The sequence below is a fragment of the Palaemon carinicauda genome, chromosome 13 (assembly GCF_036898095.1).
Source record: "Palaemon carinicauda isolate YSFRI2023 chromosome 13, ASM3689809v2, whole genome shotgun sequence".
NCBI lineage: Eukaryota > Metazoa > Arthropoda > Malacostraca > Decapoda > Palaemonidae > Palaemon > Palaemon carinicauda.
Window position 1 is genome coordinate 80,664,391 of NC_090737.1, and position 19,448 is coordinate 80,683,838.

General features: G+C 36.4%; 1 long non-coding RNA gene and 1 pseudogene across 1 annotated transcript in view; both read right to left on the bottom strand.

Annotated features, from left to right (window-relative positions):
- Positions 1-19,448, bottom strand: part of LOC137651962 (uncharacterized) — a 343,837-nt gene that overhangs the window by 310,383 nt on the left and 14,006 nt on the right. The gene's annotated exons all lie outside the window — the stretch shown is intronic.
- On the bottom strand, positions 16,432-17,668 carry LOC137652155 (SCAN domain-containing protein 3-like; annotated as a pseudogene).

A 19,448-nucleotide genomic window follows, 5' to 3' on the forward strand; every position in this document is an offset into this window, starting at 1 on the left:
TGGCAGTTCCTTGAAAGAAGTTGGCAATTCCTTGAAAGAAGCAACCTTAAGTTGGCAGTTCCTTGAAAGAAGTTGTCAGTTCCTTGAAAGAAGTTGGCAGCTCCTTGAAAGAAGCAACCTCAATTTGGCAGTTCCTTGAAATAAGCAATCTCAAGTTGACAGTTCCTTGAAAAAAATCCTCAAGTTGACAGTTCCTTGAAAAAAGCATCCTCAAGTTGGAAGTTCCTTGGAAAAAAAGCATCCTCGAGTAGGAAGTTCCTTAAAAGAAGCAACCTCAAATTGGCAGTTCCTTGGAAGAAACAACCTCAAGTTGGCAGTTCCTTGAAAGTTGGTAGTTCCTTGAAAGAAGCAACCTCAAGTTGGCAGTTCCTTGAAAGAATTTGGCCGCTCATTGAAAGAAGTTGGCAGTTCGTTGAAAGAAGTTGGCAGTTCCTTGAAAGAAACAATCTCAAATTCTCAGAGTTGTCTGTCCGTTAACAGAAACGATATCAAATTAGCTCATCTGGCCGTTCGTTCTAAAAAAATATCCTCAGATTAGCTAAGTTGGCACTCGCTTGAAAAGAAAGTAACCTCAAATTGTCACAGAGGTAGCGGTTCCTTGAAGGAAGTAACCTCACTTAGTTTAGTTAGCAATTCTTTGAAAGAAAAACTCAAACTGACGCAGAGTTAGAAGTGTGTTTAAAGAAACAATATTAAATTAGTTCAGTAGGAAATTCCTTGATAAAAAGAGCCTCAAATTGTCCCAGAGCTGGCAGCTTATTCATAGAAATGATATCAAATTAGCTGAATTGGCTGCTCACTAAAACGAGCAACCTCAATATGGCACAGAATCGCCAGTTCGTTGAAAAAATAACCTCAAACTCTCTCATTGTTGGCAGTTCCTTGAAAGATGCAACTTCAAATTAGCTCAATTGGCAGATTCTTGAAAGACAACCTAAATTGTCACAGAATTGGCAGTTTGCTTATAGAAACAATGTCAATTGCTTGAAATAAGCAATGTCAAATTGATACTAAGTTGGCAAATCTTTGAAAGAAACAACTTCGAATTGGAAAAGAGGTGACAGCTCTCTAGAAAAAGCTATGTCAGATTAGCTTAGCTGGCCGTTCGTTGAAATAGAGCACCTCAAATTGTCACAGAATTGTCCATTGGTTTAAAGAAACAATCTGACATTATTTCAGACTTGACAGTTAGGTTGAAAGAATGTTATATTGGGACAGTTGTTACCATTACATTTATTTTTACTAGCCCAGCTACAACCTTAATGGTAAAATCAAGATACTACCTGGACATGCGCAAGGGCTTCAATAAAGAAAGAAGCCCAATGGCAAAAGGATATAAAGAAATAAATATTTTTTTTCAAATATATTAAAATCAGTAACAGTATCAAAATAGATCAGCCCATATAAAATGACATTTATGCCCATCTGTTCAACTGAAAAGTACTTTGCAACAAGTTTTAACTCAACCGATTCAACTACCAGACTAGGAAGATTATTCCACAAGCTGATCGTAGCTTAAATAAAGCATGTGGAGTACTATATACTACTGTGCCTCATGATGGAGTAGTTAAGTCTGGTAGAATATACAGCAAACCTATTACTACGTACAGGATGGTACAGTGTGGGAAGATCTGAAGGCAAAGGATGGTCATATTTATGGAAAATTAAAAAACGGGTGCCAGATATTATTATCCATATCAGGGATTATCATTGTCATTACTAGCCAAGCTACAACCCTAGTTGGAAAAACAAGATGCTATAAGCCAGGGGCTTCAACAGGGAAAAATAACCCAGTGATGAAAGGAAATAAGGAAATAAATAAACGATATAAGAAGTAGTGTACAATTGAAATAATTTTTCTAAAAACAATAACCATATTAAAATAGATATTTCAAATATAAACTATAAAAAGACTTATATCAGCCTGTTTAAAATAAAAACATTTCAGCAAGTTTGAACTTTTGAAGTTTCACTAATTCAACTACCCAATTAGAAAGATCATTACACAACTTAGCCACAGCTGGAATAAAACAGATTCCGAGATCTTATCCAACAAATTAAGATCAGAGTAACCAGTAAAAGACCAGGCAGATGATCAACATAGCAGTTTGATGAAAGAAACAATCTCACAGACTCAGAATAGGCAGTTCGTTTAACAAAGCAAACTCTCAGACTGACTCATACTAGGCAGTTCGTTTAACGAAATAATCTCTCAAACCGAGACTAGGCCCCTCGTTTAACCAAACAATCTCACAGACTAAGACTAGGCAGTTCGTTTAACGAAATAATCTCTCAAACCGAGACTAGGCCCCTCGTTTAACGAAACAAACTCACAGACTCATATTAGGTAGTTCGTTTAACAAAACAATCTCACAGACTAAGCCTAGACAGTTCGTTTATGGAAAAAATCTCAGACTCAGGCTAGGCAGTTCGTTTAACAAATAATTCTCACTGACTCAGGCTAGGCAGTTCATTTAACAAATAATTCTCACCGACTCAGGCTAGGCAGTTCATTTACCAAAAAAATCTCACAGACTCAGGCTAGGCAGTTCATTTACCAAAAAAATCTCACAGACTCAGGCTAGGCAGTTTGTTTAACAAATAATTCTCACTGACTCAGGTTAGGCAGTTCATTTAACAAAAAAAAATCTCACAGACTCAGGCTAGGCAGTTCATTTAACAAAACAATCTCACAGCCTAAGCCTAGACAGTTCGTTTATGGAAAAAATCTCACAGACTCAGCTAGGCAGTTCGTTTAACAAATAATTCTCACCAACTCAGGCTAGGAAGTTCATTTAACAAAAAAATCTCAGACTCAGGCTAGGCAGTTTGTTTAACAAAAAAAAACTCACAGACTCAGGCTAGACAGTTCGTTTAACAAATAAATCTCACAGACTCAGGTTAGACAGTTCGTTTAACGAAACTATCTCAAGAGACTCAGGCTGGGCAGTTTGTTTAACAAAACAATCTCAGTTTCAGACTAGGCATTTCGTTTAACTATAAAATTTCACAGCCTCAGACTGGGCAGTTCACTTAACGAAACAATCTCACAGACTCAGACTAGGCAGTTCACTTAACGAAACAATTCCACAGACTCGGACTAAGCTGTTCGTTTAACAAAAAAATCTCACAGACTCAGACTAAGCAGTTCGTTTAACGAAACAATCTCACAGACTATGATTAGACCATTCGTCTAGCGCAATAATCTCACAGACTCAGACTAGGCAGTTTGTTTAACGAAACAATCTCAGACTCAGACTAAGCAGCTCGTTTAACAAACAATTTCACAGACTCAGACTAAGCCGCTCGTTTAACGAAAAAATCTCAGAGACTCAGACTAGGCAGTTTGTTTAAAGAAACAATCTTACAACACATACTAGGCAGTTCAGTTCGTTTAACGAAACAGTACAGTGATACCTTTACATACGCTCTTAATTCGTTCCAGAAACTGCTTTGTATGTTAAAACGATCGTATGTTGGAGCAAATATTCCCATAAGAATACACGGTAATTTGTTTAATTCGTTTCTCAGCCTAAAAACCCATAATAACTCCTTAATAAATTGCTACACATAATTACACATAACATTAATACAATTGAATAATACAGAAATATCTAAAAAAAGAATAATAATAAAGAAATAAACATAAAAAAGGGTTCTTTATTAACACTTTACCTTTGCGACAGGCCAGCGCAGGTGTAGGAATTGTTACGCAAAAGGAGACTGAAGATCAGCGAGGAGATAGAGACGGCGACTGCGATAACATACGATAACTTACTCTAACTTACACTACGTGAACTTTAACCTGACTTAGCTTATTTTTGTTTTTTATAATTTTATATTTTTTTACATTTTTTTTTCTTATTTTTAATTTTCATCACTTTCACTCGATTCGGTCTTCCTTTTCTTTGCTTTACTTTCTTTCTTTTCATCATGATCACTTGACCGTTTTGTAGATTTTTTAAAGAAACTATCGAGGGAAAGTTGCTTGGTACGGCTTTTGAGGATTTTTCTAAAATGAGTTAAGCAAACATCGTCGAACTGCGCAACTACAAGGCAAACCTGAAGTTTCTGTGGGTGATGCTTATCGATGAAATCAACCACGTGTTGATGATATGCTAATATCTGTTTTATTTCAGCCGTACAATCTCACAGACTCACACTAGGCAGTTCGTTTAACGAAACAATCTCACAGACTCACACTAGGCTGTTCGTTTAACTTGATCTCACAGACTCACACTAGGCAGTTTGTTTAACTAAACAATCTCACAGACTCACACTAGGCAGTTCGCTTAAGTAAATCTCACAGACTCAGACTAGGCAGTTCGTTTAAGTAAATCTCAAAGACTCAGACTAGGCAGTTCGTTTAAGTAAATCTCACAGACTCAGACTAGGCAGTTCGTTTAACGAAATAATCTCACAGACTCAGACTAAGCAGCTCGTTTAACGAAAACAATCTCAAATGAAGGCAAATGTCAACAAAATTCACAATAAGGTCACCTAAGAAAGCAGGTCATGTGCCATTTGATTGTTTGCACTTATAATCTTCGTCAAAATATTCATAAACAATTATTGTAAATTCATTCAGAGATGCTTACATATTTGAAAAGCCCAATTTCTTATGTAACCCACGAACATTTACGAATCTGAAACTTTTAAACATGGCACCGAGTCTCCTATTTTGACCAACCAACATAAATTAATATGGCAACTTCACTTAAGATTGAGATATTTCCAAAACCGCAGGTCTGGTAACTCCTGTAGGGCAGGAAGTGGGTCAAAATAATAGCGGCTTTCGTTTTTTTAAAACCATTACGAAAGTTATTCTATTATTCTAAAAACACAATAAACAAAAGTTTCAAGTTATATAATGCTTTTCCCGTTAATCTTCAAATCAACTTGCATCCCTCACTGGTCGTTTCAGGTCTCGTAAAATTATTTAAGAAAACCATACCGATTCTTTCTAAGAAAATGTTTGCTAACTAATTCCACTTACCTCGAAAACTTTACGTCTTCATTCCAAACTCTTCATATTCAATAATTTTCTTCCCCTTTAAAGGAAGCACACGAGAAAAAAATTCGGAAGCATCCAAACATATTCTTTTCGGCTAATCCTAAATAAAGTTTTTCTTTAGCGGCCGAAGTGAGGCGAGAACTCAAAATGGGAGCCTTGCTGGGGAGAGCTGGCTTACATCCTACCTCTGAGGCAGCCACCACGCAACTGATAAGAGCGCCATGAATGACGCAAGATGCCAGTGCCACCAGAATCTCATCATTGCTTCACGCAACATCTGGGTGGCTGTGGAAGAGGGTATTGGTTCATTCTTGTTCATTGAAGCAATACATACACATATGGATACATTAATAAATAGTGTGTTTGCTTTATTGCGCTTACTTTTTCTTAATAATGTATTACTAAAATTCAAAGGAAACATATTCATTTGATACACATTATTATTTTTATTATTATTACTCCTTGCTAAGCTACAACTCTAGTTGGAAAAGCAGGATGCTATAAGCCCAGAGGCTCCAACAGGGAAAAAAGCCCAGTGAGGAAAGGAAACAAGGACAATAGCATATTTTAAGAAAAGTAACAACATTAAAATAAATATCTCCTATATAAACTATAAAAACTTTAACAAAACAAGAGGAAGAGAAATAAGATAGAATAGTGTGCCCGAGTATACCCTCAAACAAAAGAACTCTAACCCAAGACAGTGGAAGACCATGGTACAGAGACTATGGCACTACCCAAGACTAGAGAACAATGGTTTGATTTTGGAGATTAGTTAAGCTCAAAACAGAAAATTATGACGTGAAGCAAAATTCAAGATGAATAATAGATTACTAAGAAACTCCCATAACAATACAATCGATTAAACATTAGTTGAACATCAACAAAAATTGTGAAAAGACTAATCAAGGCATCGAATACGAACTCGTCCTCCTCATCATCATCATTATCTTCTCCCACGCCTATTGACGCAAAGGGCCTCTTGTTAGATTTCGTCTGTCGTCTCTTCCTCATTTGAATCAATACTTCTCCATTCATCATCTCCTACTTCACGCTTCATAGTCCTCAGCCATATAGTCCTGGGTCTTCAGGAGACAATAAGGATGATGTATAAAATGGCCTAAGAACACACAGGAGAACATTTCACAAAAGGGTATCAAAAGACATTTTCTTCGTCAGGAACTGGATGATGGGAAGTATTTCTTTTTTACTTTGACGGCTGTTTTCTGGTCCTATACAGCAGGGGAACCATACTCTCTACAGGACCTCTGTCATTTTATCTTGTTCGTTCAGAGGATTCAACATTTCATATCACGTATTGCACATTTACTGTTAAACCGTCACTGTCAAAGGACTCGCGGAATAAGAAAATCTTCAGTTTCCTCTTGAAAGCCTTAATCTCTTCAATCATTCGGATGTCTCGTGGCAGCTTATTGTATAGTCTCGGGGCCGCATATTTAAAGGCTCTAGAGCCTACATTAGACATATATCTAAGTTCCAATAGTTTGAAACCATCTATAACTATTCTCGTGTCAATACGATTTGTTGGTTGCGCATACGTAAAGGACGAGGGTGTCCTACCCCGAGAAAGGATTACTCCTATACTAACTGAATTACACTGGCTACCTATTAAAGCAAGAATATATTTTAAGATATTTGCAATAACCCATCAAGTTATCAGAGCCGGACGCCCAAAATATCCAAAGAGAATTGCTACACAACGTGCAGCCAACGAATCTTGTAGACACGAGAATAGGTACAGGTGGTTTCAAATTATTGGAATCAAGATGTATGTCTCCTGTAGGTTCAAGAGATTTCAAATATGCGGCCTAATGACTGTACAACAAGCTCCCACTAGCCAGTCTAATTACTGAAGATACTAAGACTTTCAAGAAGAAACTGAAGACTTTATTGTGTTCCAAGTGGTTCGATAATGTATATTTGATAATTAACACGGAATATACTGTGTGATACTCTAAATACCTAAGAATGTACTCAACAAACAGATCTTATAGGTCCTGTAGAACTACGGGGTGCAAGTGTGCAAGAGCCATGCTCAAGGCTAGGCAAAATGTAACAACAACAACAACAATAACAACAAAGGTCCTGTAGAGCAAGGGGTTTCCATGCAAGATAGGAACACAAAAAAAAAATAAATAAATAAAAAAAAAAAAAAAACAACCCTTAAAGTAAGTAGAATCTCCTCAGGCTCATGAATAAGAGATTCCATCTAATTAAGATACGTTAATAAGCACACAGATATCTCATTAGTCTTTTCTTTGTATTATGTCTAAATGAACAACACTTATTAATCTTACCAGTCTTTCGTTTACATGATATAATAGTATTCATAAATATAAAACACAACATCCCGTAATTTGTTGATATGTGCAGTGATGAATGATTGCAAGAAAGATAAGGTAAGATTATATATTCCTTTGAATATGACGTTAATGCCCGAAACAACTGATTTTCTAATTACCCATTTTTTAAAGGATATAATCGTATTCATAAATGTAAAACACAATATACAGTAATGAATTATTGAATGAACGTACCTCGAATCTGACCCTAAAATCAAGCGATTTTCTAATTTCCAACGTTTTAAAAGATACAATCGTATTCATGAATATAAAACACAATATTCTTACCCACAATTTGCTGCCATGAGGTAATTAATCATTGAATGACAGTAAGATAATATTGCAAATCCCCCTGAATCTGATTCTAACTACCCGATAACAACCGATTTTCTGTTTACCAGCCTTTTGTTCATAAGATACAATAATATACATGAATGCATAACAGTTACTATTAGTATTTATATATACAATAATGAATGATTTAATTAATTACAGCAAGACAATTTTACAAATCCCCCTGAATCTAACGTTAAATACCCAATAAAAACGGATTCTCAAATAAAGTCAAACCTTGATTCTTTCCATTATCTATCTGTATATACATGAATGAAATTTACGAAAAAAAAGAAAAAAAAACAGAATAATAACCATAGTAACAGATTACAAACCCCCGAGAACAAATGCCATTATCTTCTTCGAAGAATTTAGTAAACTCATTGAGATGATTATCATGGAGTAAAATGAATTAGTTATTTGTGGAGACTTCAATCTTTGAATGAATGACGAATCAAATCCTAATGTTTTGCATTCAGTGAGTGATTGGAATCATATCAATTGGTGAATAATGTCAACTGTGCAACTACTTTAACTAACGAAAAAAATGACAGTGGAGCTCCTGTAGAAAGCATGGTTCCCCTGCTGTATAGGACTGCAAAACCCACCGTCAAAAGTAAGTAAAACCTCCCTCCATCTACTAAAATCCTCCGTCCTTCCGCTAAAATCCTACCTCCTTATGCTAAAATCCTACCTCCTTCCGCTAAAGTCATCCCTTCTTCCGCTAAAATCCTCCATCCTTCTTCTAAAATCTTCCCTCCTCCCGCTAAAATCCTCCCTCCTTCCGCTAAAATCCTCAATCCTTTTGCTAAAATCTTCCCTCCTTCCGCTAAAATCCTCAATCCTTCTGCTAAAATCTTCCCTCCTTCCGCTAAAATCCTCAATCCTTCTGCTAAAATCCTCCGTCCTTCAGCTTAAATCCTCCATCCTTCCGCTAAAATCCTACCTCCTCCCGCTAAAGTTATCCCTTCTTCCGCTAAAATCCTCCATCCTTCTTCTAAAATCCTCCCACCTTCCGCTAAAATCCTCAATCCTTTTGCTAAAATCTTCCCTCCTTCCGCTAAAATCCTCAGTCCTTCTTTTCAAGAAAACCAAATTCCTACTTTCCTCTATCAGCCATCTCTTTACACTGGATAGCCAGGAAGCGAGCAGAGACAAGACCAGGCCTGAATAGTGGAACAACATGGATAGAATATGTGATATAAACACGTACTATAATTCCCTAAGCTAACACTTCGGTGGTACCACGATAAAAAATTCAACAGGATTCACCGTTGCGTAAATGTGGGCAGTCGTATGTACACACATCATAACATGTATATATAACCTAAATCTCTACTTCCTCTATTACTATTACTTGCTAAACTACAGCCCTAGTTGGAAAAGCAGGATTCTATAAGCCAAGGGGCCCCAACAGGGAAAATAGCCCAGTGAGGAAAGGAAACGAGGAAAAATAAAATATTTTAAGAAAAGTAACAACATTAAGAAGAATATTTCCTATACAAACTATAAAAAACTTTAACAAAACAAGAGGAAGAGAAATTATATAGAATAATGTACCCGAGTGTACCCTTAAGCAAGAGAATTCGATCCCAAAAGATCTGTATAGTCACTATAAATTCCATGGTTGTGTAAAGACTAATAAAATCAAAGCATATTGTCGTATCTATTCACATTTCTGGTAAAGTACAACTAAGGTGGTTTCAACCAAAATTCTACACAGCAATTGATCAAGAGAACAAAAGTAAAGTTCACATTAAGACTAATTAGCCTATTTACTCATGTGCAACCGACCTAAAAAAAAAAAAAACAGCCAATTTACCTGAAATTAGAACTTTATTTCACACATGCCTTAACCCTGGATAGGTACGGTCCTCAGACACCCCTTTAAGGGTATACTCGGACGCGAACGACCCCGACGCCAAAAAAAATTCTTGAAAAATCAGTTTTTGCAGTAACCTCCTTTTTTCTTTTGCCAAAAAAACTTCAATGAATGCTTAAAACAACTGTAAAGATAAATACTACTCATCTGCAGAAAAACTATTTATTATAAATATTTTAAAAAATTAAGTAGAAAAAAAAAGACCTGACATAAAAATTCATAAAAAAAAAGTTTATACATATATACACAAATCCTTTCAGGAATTGATTCTTGAATGTTTAGGACACATCTTGATGTATTTTGGATGAAGTCAGACCCATGGAGGTGAAGATCTGAAATGAGAAAAAAAGGGTAACTTTTTTTTGGCCAAAAAAAATTGTCCAAATTTCATGAATTTTTTTGGGTACCCAAATGAAATAGGAAGTGGCTAATTATTTTAGGGAATAAACATATGTTATCCTAAAATAGAAATATGTAAAAAAATCTTCATTATTTTGTAAATTACATTTATATCAGGGGCCATATCTAAAGGTAATTTTTTGAGTACTTGGAAATTTCGTAAAAAAATACATATATTTAATATATAATATGATATTTATGCAGGTAAAAATATACCAAAATATCACAAATTCTATAGGGAACAAGAATATATATAGATAGGGCAGCTTACGCTTCGGATATGTCCACAAAATGGCCGCCAACCACACTGACTCAGACTCCCTAATCTGCCACTTGAAATGTAGGAAGGGTATGTCAATTTCAAGGTGTTATTTACTAATCTAATTATTATTGGATATGCATAAAAATTGTATGGTGGGTTGCTGGATAATTGTCGATTATTTTACGACTATAAAATTAAAATTCTGACCCAAAAAATTTTTTTTGAAGGGAAATAAAATCGAAAAAAAAAAATGTAAAACAATATTTTAGCTAAAAAAAATTGATGATATTCAATCAAAAAAAAAAGTAAACAAAATTTTCCGACAAATAAACATCTAGAGGAATCATTACTCTGTGATAGTTCCTTAGTACGTAGTAATTTTGAAAGAATTGGGAAAAAACGAAAAAATGGCAATCACCGGAAAATCGAACACATACCTATATATACGCCATATCTGGCTAAAAAAAAGATAGGCATGGGTAGCCAGATCATCTAGAAACACTTTCCAACACTATAAAAATATAAGTTTTGCGACACTACTTGCCAATTCCTTACGGTAACATGACTAAGCAAAAAAATGCAAAACAAATAAAAAGGGGCACTCGTGGAAAAATGGCCATTCTAATATACGGCATTTCAGAAAAAAAAAATTTCAGCCACGTGCTAGGCAAACCATCAAGGCATATTTTCCGACAAATAAACATATAAATGAAATATTACTCTGTGATAGTTCCTTAGTACGTAGTAATTTTGAAAGAAATGGGAAAAAACGAAAAAAATGGCAATCACAGGAAAATCGAACTCATACTTATATATACGCCATATCTGGCTAAAGAAAAATAGGCATGGGTAGCCAGATCATCTAGAAACACTTTCCAACACTATAAAAATATAAGTTTTGCGACACTACTTGCCAATTCCTTATGGTAACATGACTAAGCAAAAAAATGCAAAACAAATAAAAAGGGGCACTCGCGGAAAAATGCCCAACATTCTAATATACGGCATCTCAGATAAAAAAAAAAGACATGCACGTGTTAGCCCAACCATCAAGGCACACTTTCTAACACATAAACATGAAAAAAAAATCAATAATATACGGCAATTCCTTACTACGTAGTAAAATTTTACAAATATTGAAAAAAAAACAGAAATTGGCAACCGCAGTTAAATACCCAATATACCAATAACTACGTCGTATCTGACAAAAACAAAATCACGCATGGGTAGCCAGATCATCTAGACACACTTTCCAACATTAAAAAAGCAAAAGTTTTACGACACTATTTCGCAATATCTTACGGAAAAATGACTTGGCAAAAAAATTAAAAAAAAATAAAAAGGGACACTCGCGGTAAAATGCCCGACATTCTAATATACGACATCTCAGATAAAAAAAAAGACATGCACGTGTTAGCCCAACCATCAAGGCACACTTTCTAACACATAAACATGAAAAAAAAATGAATAATATACGGCAATTCCTTACTACGTAGTAATTTTTACAAATATTGAAAAAAAAACAGAAATTGGTAACCGCAGTTAAATACCCAATATACCAATAACTACGTCGTATCTGACAAAAACAAAGTCATGCATGGGTAGCCAGATCATCTAGACACACTTTCCAACACTAAACAAGCAAAAGTTTTACGACACTATTTGGCAATATCTTACGGAAAAATGACTTGGCAAAAAAATGAAAAAAAATGAAAAAGGGGCACTCGCGGTAAAATGGTCCTCGTGGTGATGAACGACATTTTAACTAAAAAAAAAAAACATGCACATGGTAGCCAAACAATCCACCAAGACTTTCCACAACTGATAACCTATACAAGTTGCACCATTCTACGACAATTTCATAATACGTAATAACTTTGATAATTATGCAAACTACCTCAGAAGGGTAAACTCGGACGCGAACGACCCCGACGCGTCTCAGAAATCGGGGAAGGAGTACAGCTACAGCAATGCACATCTGGACACTACTAGAGCGTGTAGGGGAGACACCTCCTGCAGGTCGATCACCCACAAATTCAGTCACAGGGGTGAGTCACGTGAGAAAAACCTGTTTTTTTTTGACGCTCGGGGTCGCAAACGACCCACCGTACCTATCCAGGGTTAATGAAAAATGTGCTTCCACGTCACACGTAGTACCAACTCTCACCGAACCATTCGGACATGCGACGTGACTTCCATAAACTAGGCCTATGATAACCAGAGGGACAGCACCTGTTCCTCACCTTGGTTTTCATGAATCAATTATGAGAATTAACAAGACATTTCAGACAATAAATGATGTTAAAACAGGCATAATTGCTTTTCTGATTAAGTATTATATACAATGTTTACACACATCTTTTGTTCAATTATTTCACAAACACACACACACACACAAACGCTCTTCCAGCCTATCTGGAATTAGGAGGATGACCTTGTCTGCCTTATCATACAGGCCTACTGGTTTGTGAATTTGGGTATATTTAGTGTGATCAAGGGATATCCAATATCTAAACGAAATTACATGAACCTAACCTACCAAATGCAATTTGTGATGAGATTTATCTTTACCTGAAGCTAAACATTTGCAATTTAATCATATATCTTAAAAAACATGCAGGAAAAAACTAAATTGTAGAGAGAGAGAGAGAGAGAGGGAGAGAGAGAGAGGGAGAGAGAGAGAGGGAGAGAGAGAGAGATGAACTCATGAGTTAGGGCTATATAGCTGAATCAGTGGCCTGTGGGGCTATTCAGTACTCAAGGTATAACTCTAGGGAGAGAGGGAGAGAGAGAGAGAGAGAGAGAGAGAGAGAGAGAGAGAGAGACTCCTATCTTCAAGGAAAGATTGTATACCGGTACTAATTTTCACCCAATATTTTACCCCTTACACACGTCCCAATATTGGCCTATTTTAGGCGGTTGACTTAAGCTTTTGTAGAAGAGTGTGATAATGAAAAAATTATATAATTTTTATTCAAATATACAGAAAATAAAGCCGTATATTTTTTTGCAAAATTAAAATGAGCAAAATAATAAGAAATAAAGAGATTTGTTGTTCATTCAACATGATCATAAAAGGATGTAATTGATTAAGTTTAATATAGTATATTTACATTGGTGATTGTATTGTTTTAGAATTTATTCAATTAACAAAAAAAAAAAGGGGGGGGGGGTTTACAACAAAGGTTCAGTTAGCAAACGTGGTTATGGTGACTTCGTCCGATGAAGTTAGTTCTATCATAAAAGATTCAATGAATTAGCTAATACAGACGTCATTTTTCATGTCTTCCTTTATAATGTTATCAGTATGCTTAATACCATTGACCCAATTTTCCTTGCAAATCTGAAACAAAGTCGTTTTGGATATGTTGGTCGCATCTGTGACACGTTTGATTGCTTGGTCAATTACAAATTAACAGTTTCCTTATCCTTTTCCTACTTAAAAAAAAGAAAAAAGAAAAAGCTGATAGACACTGTATGCAGGGTTGCCATGTGGACCATAATTATGGCACATGTACTATTCAGGGCTTGCGTACCATGTACAATAATGCCCGTACAATGTACCATAATCTCTCTCTCTCTCTCTCTCTCTCTCTCTCTCTCTCTCTCTCTCTCTCTCTCTCTCTCTCTCTCAAAAAAAAAAAAAAAAAAAAACTTTCAGTGGACAATGAAGCTATGAGTGAAGAATCTGACCTGGGTTAATACCTGCAGATTAACTGATTTAGGGTGTCAGTGTGTCACACCCTTGATGAGTAAAGGTATTTCCTCCAATTGTAAGAATAATCTTGTTTGTGACATGCAGGTGTGGGGAAACCAATTATCCAAATCTTAATCCCTAGCCTGTGTATGGCTGGCATGGAAGGTCCAAGCAATCTACAACGATGGTTTAAACGGTCTGTGAACTATTAAAATTTGAAATAGAATAATCAATCTACATTTCCACTTTGAAATTATTATAAAAGAAATTGTATTTGTGAAGACCATTTAAACAACTTATTGGCGCCGCGGTTTATTTCTTCCAGAGTAGCCCAATTTCAGGCAAGTAGTGGTACCCTTTTATAACCCGCGGCAAGGTGTTCAAAGGTAACCCAATTGGACGGGTAAACCGCGGGTTTGCCAGATGGGTTAGTGAAAAACTCCCTAAAATCATAAAAAATATCGCCAAAACCACCCCAATATCCACATTTTCCACAAATATTTTTTTTTCCTGATCCTGTAGGCTTCATATAGAAATTACTTACTATACTTCATGTAAGTGCAAGCAAACTAATTGCAACAATATAAAAGTTTACTCATCTTTGTTTCTTCTTCATAGAAATTTGTAGGGAATATCCCCATCACACACCCAAAATACCCCAAATCTAGGGATAAATCTCCATATCTGGCAACACTGAATACTAATACTTGACTGGTCTTCTTCTTGAGTCTTGTTCTTGAGAGACTTGATAGGAATTGGGTAGTTGAAACATTTACTTACTTACTTACTTACCGTGGATTTATAATTAGATAATCATTATATAAACTAATAATTCCTTTCTATCGTCTTGCCTAAAGACCTATTTGAACGTTATCACCGATCTTAAAATACTTTTTATTATGCATTACTTCTCATGTAGTTTATTTATATTCTGATTTCCTTTCCTCACTGGGCTATTTATCAATGTTAGAGCCCTTGGGTGTGTGATGGGAAAGCTACATCATCTCTCTCTCTCTCTCTCTCTCTCTCTCTCTCTCTCTCTCTCTCTCTCTCTCTCTCCACTAACACGTATGCGAACATAGTTATTTTTCAGCTAAGTATTTTAGAGATGAGGTTGCCAAACTGCACAATGGGATTTAAGGGAACTAATCTAAATGCCTCTTCTATGAGAAATAGAACCCTGACATCAGGGCAAATCTATAGTTTACTAAAGCGGGGTTTACACGGTCGAACCCAGTTGTCGAACCGTCTTGTCAAACGGTTCAAAGAAGTGACAGACAGTCCAACGGTTCGACGAACCAATCGTACAGCAAACCTCAGTGTGACTCGCGTTGTTTGCTAAATAGAGATGAACTTTCACACACCAACTTGCTTGTGGATTTGAAATTAAAACCCAGATGACTGACGTAATTAATTGCAGATGGATGAAGAAACATAGATTTATATACTGAGGCGTGTCACTCCTATCATTAGGCCTACGTTTGAAGATACATCTATAAGAAAGGCCATTAATCCACACGAAAGACTAAGTTTGAATGAACTGCAGTACGACCTCCCTCTCGTTCCTCTTTCCAATGATGTCCTTCATAATTCAGTATTGAGTTCACGTGCTTCCATCCTTGGTTGAAAGCACAAAGACCCGCCCACAAAAGTCAGGCTACATTTGACTTTCTTCGAACCGTTCGACGAACGTGTTTGACAACCAAAATGCCCCGTTTACAGGTTCGAACATGATTGCATACACTTGTGCGTCGAACCGCGTTCGACCGTGTAAATTAATACAAAATTGTGAGCAAGATTGCATGCAGTGTTACCTGAATATTTCTGCCCCTTGACGGAGACTTTTATTAAGATGCCTCTACATAATGACCAAGTTCAATTGACCGAGGCCCCATTGGACTATGTTTCGCCCAAGGTAGGTGAATTTAGGTATTTATTGGTTAGGTAAAAGTGTGACTAGTAAGCTACATGGTATAGGAGCAATCAGACTCTAATAGGATTCGGGCAATTACATAATATGCGGTGATGAGATACTTATATTTTTCGGATAGGCCTATAGACTTTTTAGTTCATACTTCACTGTAAAGATTACTATGGCATACCCGAAAGAGGTAGGCCTAGAATCAAAGTAAGCTGGTATTGTGGCTGAGTTATGTACTTTTGGTTCGCGTTTGCAAAATATTACGAAGACAGACAATGCAAGACTATTTTAATTGAAAGGAATAGGCCAAACTATATTACGAAAAAAAAATGCGTCTATAAAGTCAGAAGGAATTGGTTTCCGGCTAAAGTGTTGCCACTATAAAATTTTGTAATTCCCAAGAACGACCCATGAAAAATCCCAAGATTGACTAAAAATTTCCAAGACCCTCAAAACACACATTTGAAAGGTAAAACCAATTGATTTGAGTGATACAGTATATATTTCTCACCTGAAGCAGATGCTAATTCATGGCTTCTTCAATCTCGTCAGTATCACCTTCATCCGCATATAGTTGCCAGTTCACCTCCTTTTCTGCTAGCTTCTCGTTCCATATATCGCTTATGACACTTCCCTCCTTTAACATCTTTAATGAGTGCAGGTGAGGGTTCCCAACGGTGGCACCCATCTTGCCTTGAAATGGATTGCATTGCAAGAATGCGGTTTGCAACAGTTGACACTTGCAGCTTGTTAGTTTGCTTATTTTTAATACGATTCAGCTGGGAAAATGCCCTCTCTACACAGGCAGATGAGTGTGGAAGCACCATTAAATTGCACATAAACGTAGAGAGATGATGGAACTTTGTCTGATTATTGGCGTATTTAATTGATTTCAACTCAAGCCAGAATGAGGTTGCAGGCATACCCGAGATGTTTTTCAGAGATTCCTTGAATTGCAACAAATCCTTCCACTGATCTTGCAATTCATCTAAATCTTCTTCTTTAACTAAGTTTGGAAAATTCACTGCCAGTTTTCCAATAGATTTAATCCCTCTCTGAGGTGAAAGTGCTTCTTTGGGATCCATGATACTTAACATAGAAAGAATACTATCCTCCTTAAAATTGAATCTTTTCTTCATTTAAGTGCACAACTCCACCAAAAATCTCTTACAATAATTCCGAAATCTGCCTTCATATTCTCCTAATGGCTGCTTAATGAGCATGGCCTCACATCTGCCACCAAGTTCTATAATGCTTTTGTGTTTTGCAGCATCATTAGGATCAAGTTATGCCAAACTATGTGAATGAGAAATGTCTTCATCTACAAACAAAGCAAGGATACTTCTATATTCATCTGATATAGTAGAATATAGGGTTGCAATTCGAAAATATTGAGATTGGAACTCAAGGTTCATTTTATCAACTTTACTTATGATGTAATTAAGGAATAATAACATGTGCTTTGTTCCTGGGGTAGCCATGGTCTTGCTAATTTGCGATGCCCCATCCACCTTATCTGTTTTAGCTTCTCCCTGAAAGAATAACTGCAGTGCATCCCATTGTTCTAAAATCCTCGATAATACCAACCCCCTTGACAGCCATCGAGTCTGTGACAGTTTCAACATTTTGTGCTTAGGAGACTGTACTACATCTTGAATCATCTGAAATTGGTGTTGACGTTTACTGCTCCTTGAAAAATAACAACACACATCTTTTAAGAATGTTTCAAGGAATGATGGCAATGTGTTACTGGCATGGCTCGAACATAAGGCAAATGAGTGACATACACACCCTAAAATGAACACAGACGGAAGGTCTCTCTTTAGATGAGCTTGAAATCCATTATTTATCCCTAGCATAATGGAACAATTGTCACTTGCAAACCCTACAATATTTTGTAAGGGTATCTCTTCCTTTTCCAACATCTCTTTTACTGATTTATAGAGTCCTTCTGCACTCGCATCATCCACCTCTACAAAATCTAAAAGTAAGTCTGCAACTTTACACTTTTTTTCATCATACACTCGTACCATCACTGCTAAAACTTGAGACACGGAAACATCCGTGCTTTCGTCAATAATCAATGAAAAATAATTTTCTCTGCAAAACTTTGCTACCACCTGTCTTTCTTCCCATGCAATGCCATCCTGAAGCATGTATGAGGCTTTTGTCTTTTTCATTTTCATGTTGCGAGCTGTTTCACACTCTGGGAACATTTTCTTTATTACGTCAACCAAATGGTCAGCTTGAGCAAAAGGTACACCATGTTCTGCCATGTAACCTGTTAAATACATTTCAGCTTTTGCAACCTTATCTTGTGGAAGTTCTGCATCACTCCTCTTGAAAAATTGTTTAATATTTAAGGTGTTCTTTTTTGCATCTAAATTTCTTGTGTGCTTTGATGAAGCTTTGTGCTTCATAAGTGCTGATTTATTACAGTTCTTTAGTTTCCAGTCACAAACACTACAGATGGCAGCATTTTTATCATTCGGATCTTCTTTCACCCAGTCTCTAAGTTCGACATCTGTCAACCATTGCTTATCAAATGATTGTTGATACCACCCTTTTGATTTTTTTCTTGGTGGAGTATTACAGCCACTCTTAGAAGTTCCAGGCTCAGGATCGCTAGAGTCACTCATTGCTGCGGGTGCATACGTGTGTTCTTCAACTGTTAATCACAAACTAGATCAAGCTAGCCTCCTTACCCTCAGAGGTTCGGAAGGCTCGGAGATAGACAGGAGAGCTACGATCACCTTACTCGATCTCGACGTGTACTGTACCTGTACGGGCAGGGAGGGACTAGGGAGGGAGGGGCCGGGTGGGGAGTAACACGTTGAGTGAGTAATCAAGTACATTAAAATGATATAGACAATTGGTGTTCTGATACATATTCAGAAGAGGCTATTTTCATTTTTTTAAGTAATTGTTAGTCTGAATGAATGAAAATCCCAAGAAAGCAAGGAATTTTACATTTAAATCCCAAGATCCCAAGGTAGGACCCGAAATCCCAAGATCTTGGGAAAAATCCCAAGGAGTGGCAACACTACGTGTGACTGTTCTTTTACCTCCCCATAAGTTTTCACAAATATCGGGTTTTATTAATTCCATGTTTTTGGTGAATTCTGGTATTCAAAGAAAGTTTATAATAACATGTTTAACTTATGCTGAGTGTAATTTATCCCAATATGTGTTAAAATATGTGAAAAATTACAAAATTACAAAGCGTGCATCCGAAAATAAGCTTCTGTCGTTGACTTCGGCGGATTGTGTTATTAAATTTAGACTTAACATGACGATACTTTATAATGTACTTATTCTTTCACATTGTTTATTGACAAAACATATACTGTATATGATGTAAAAATATAGTTTAGTAAATAAGTTTTAATTCACATTACTTGGTAATTATTTGAGAACAATGAAGGTGTTCGGACAAAAATACTTCCGACCAATCAGGTATCAGGAACCTTTCCGAGCTAAAAGGGCACCCCTGTGAATCGGTGCAAATATGCACCGCTAAAAAAAATAGACTATAGTTGGAAAAGCAAGATGCTATAAGCCCAGGGGCTCCAACAGG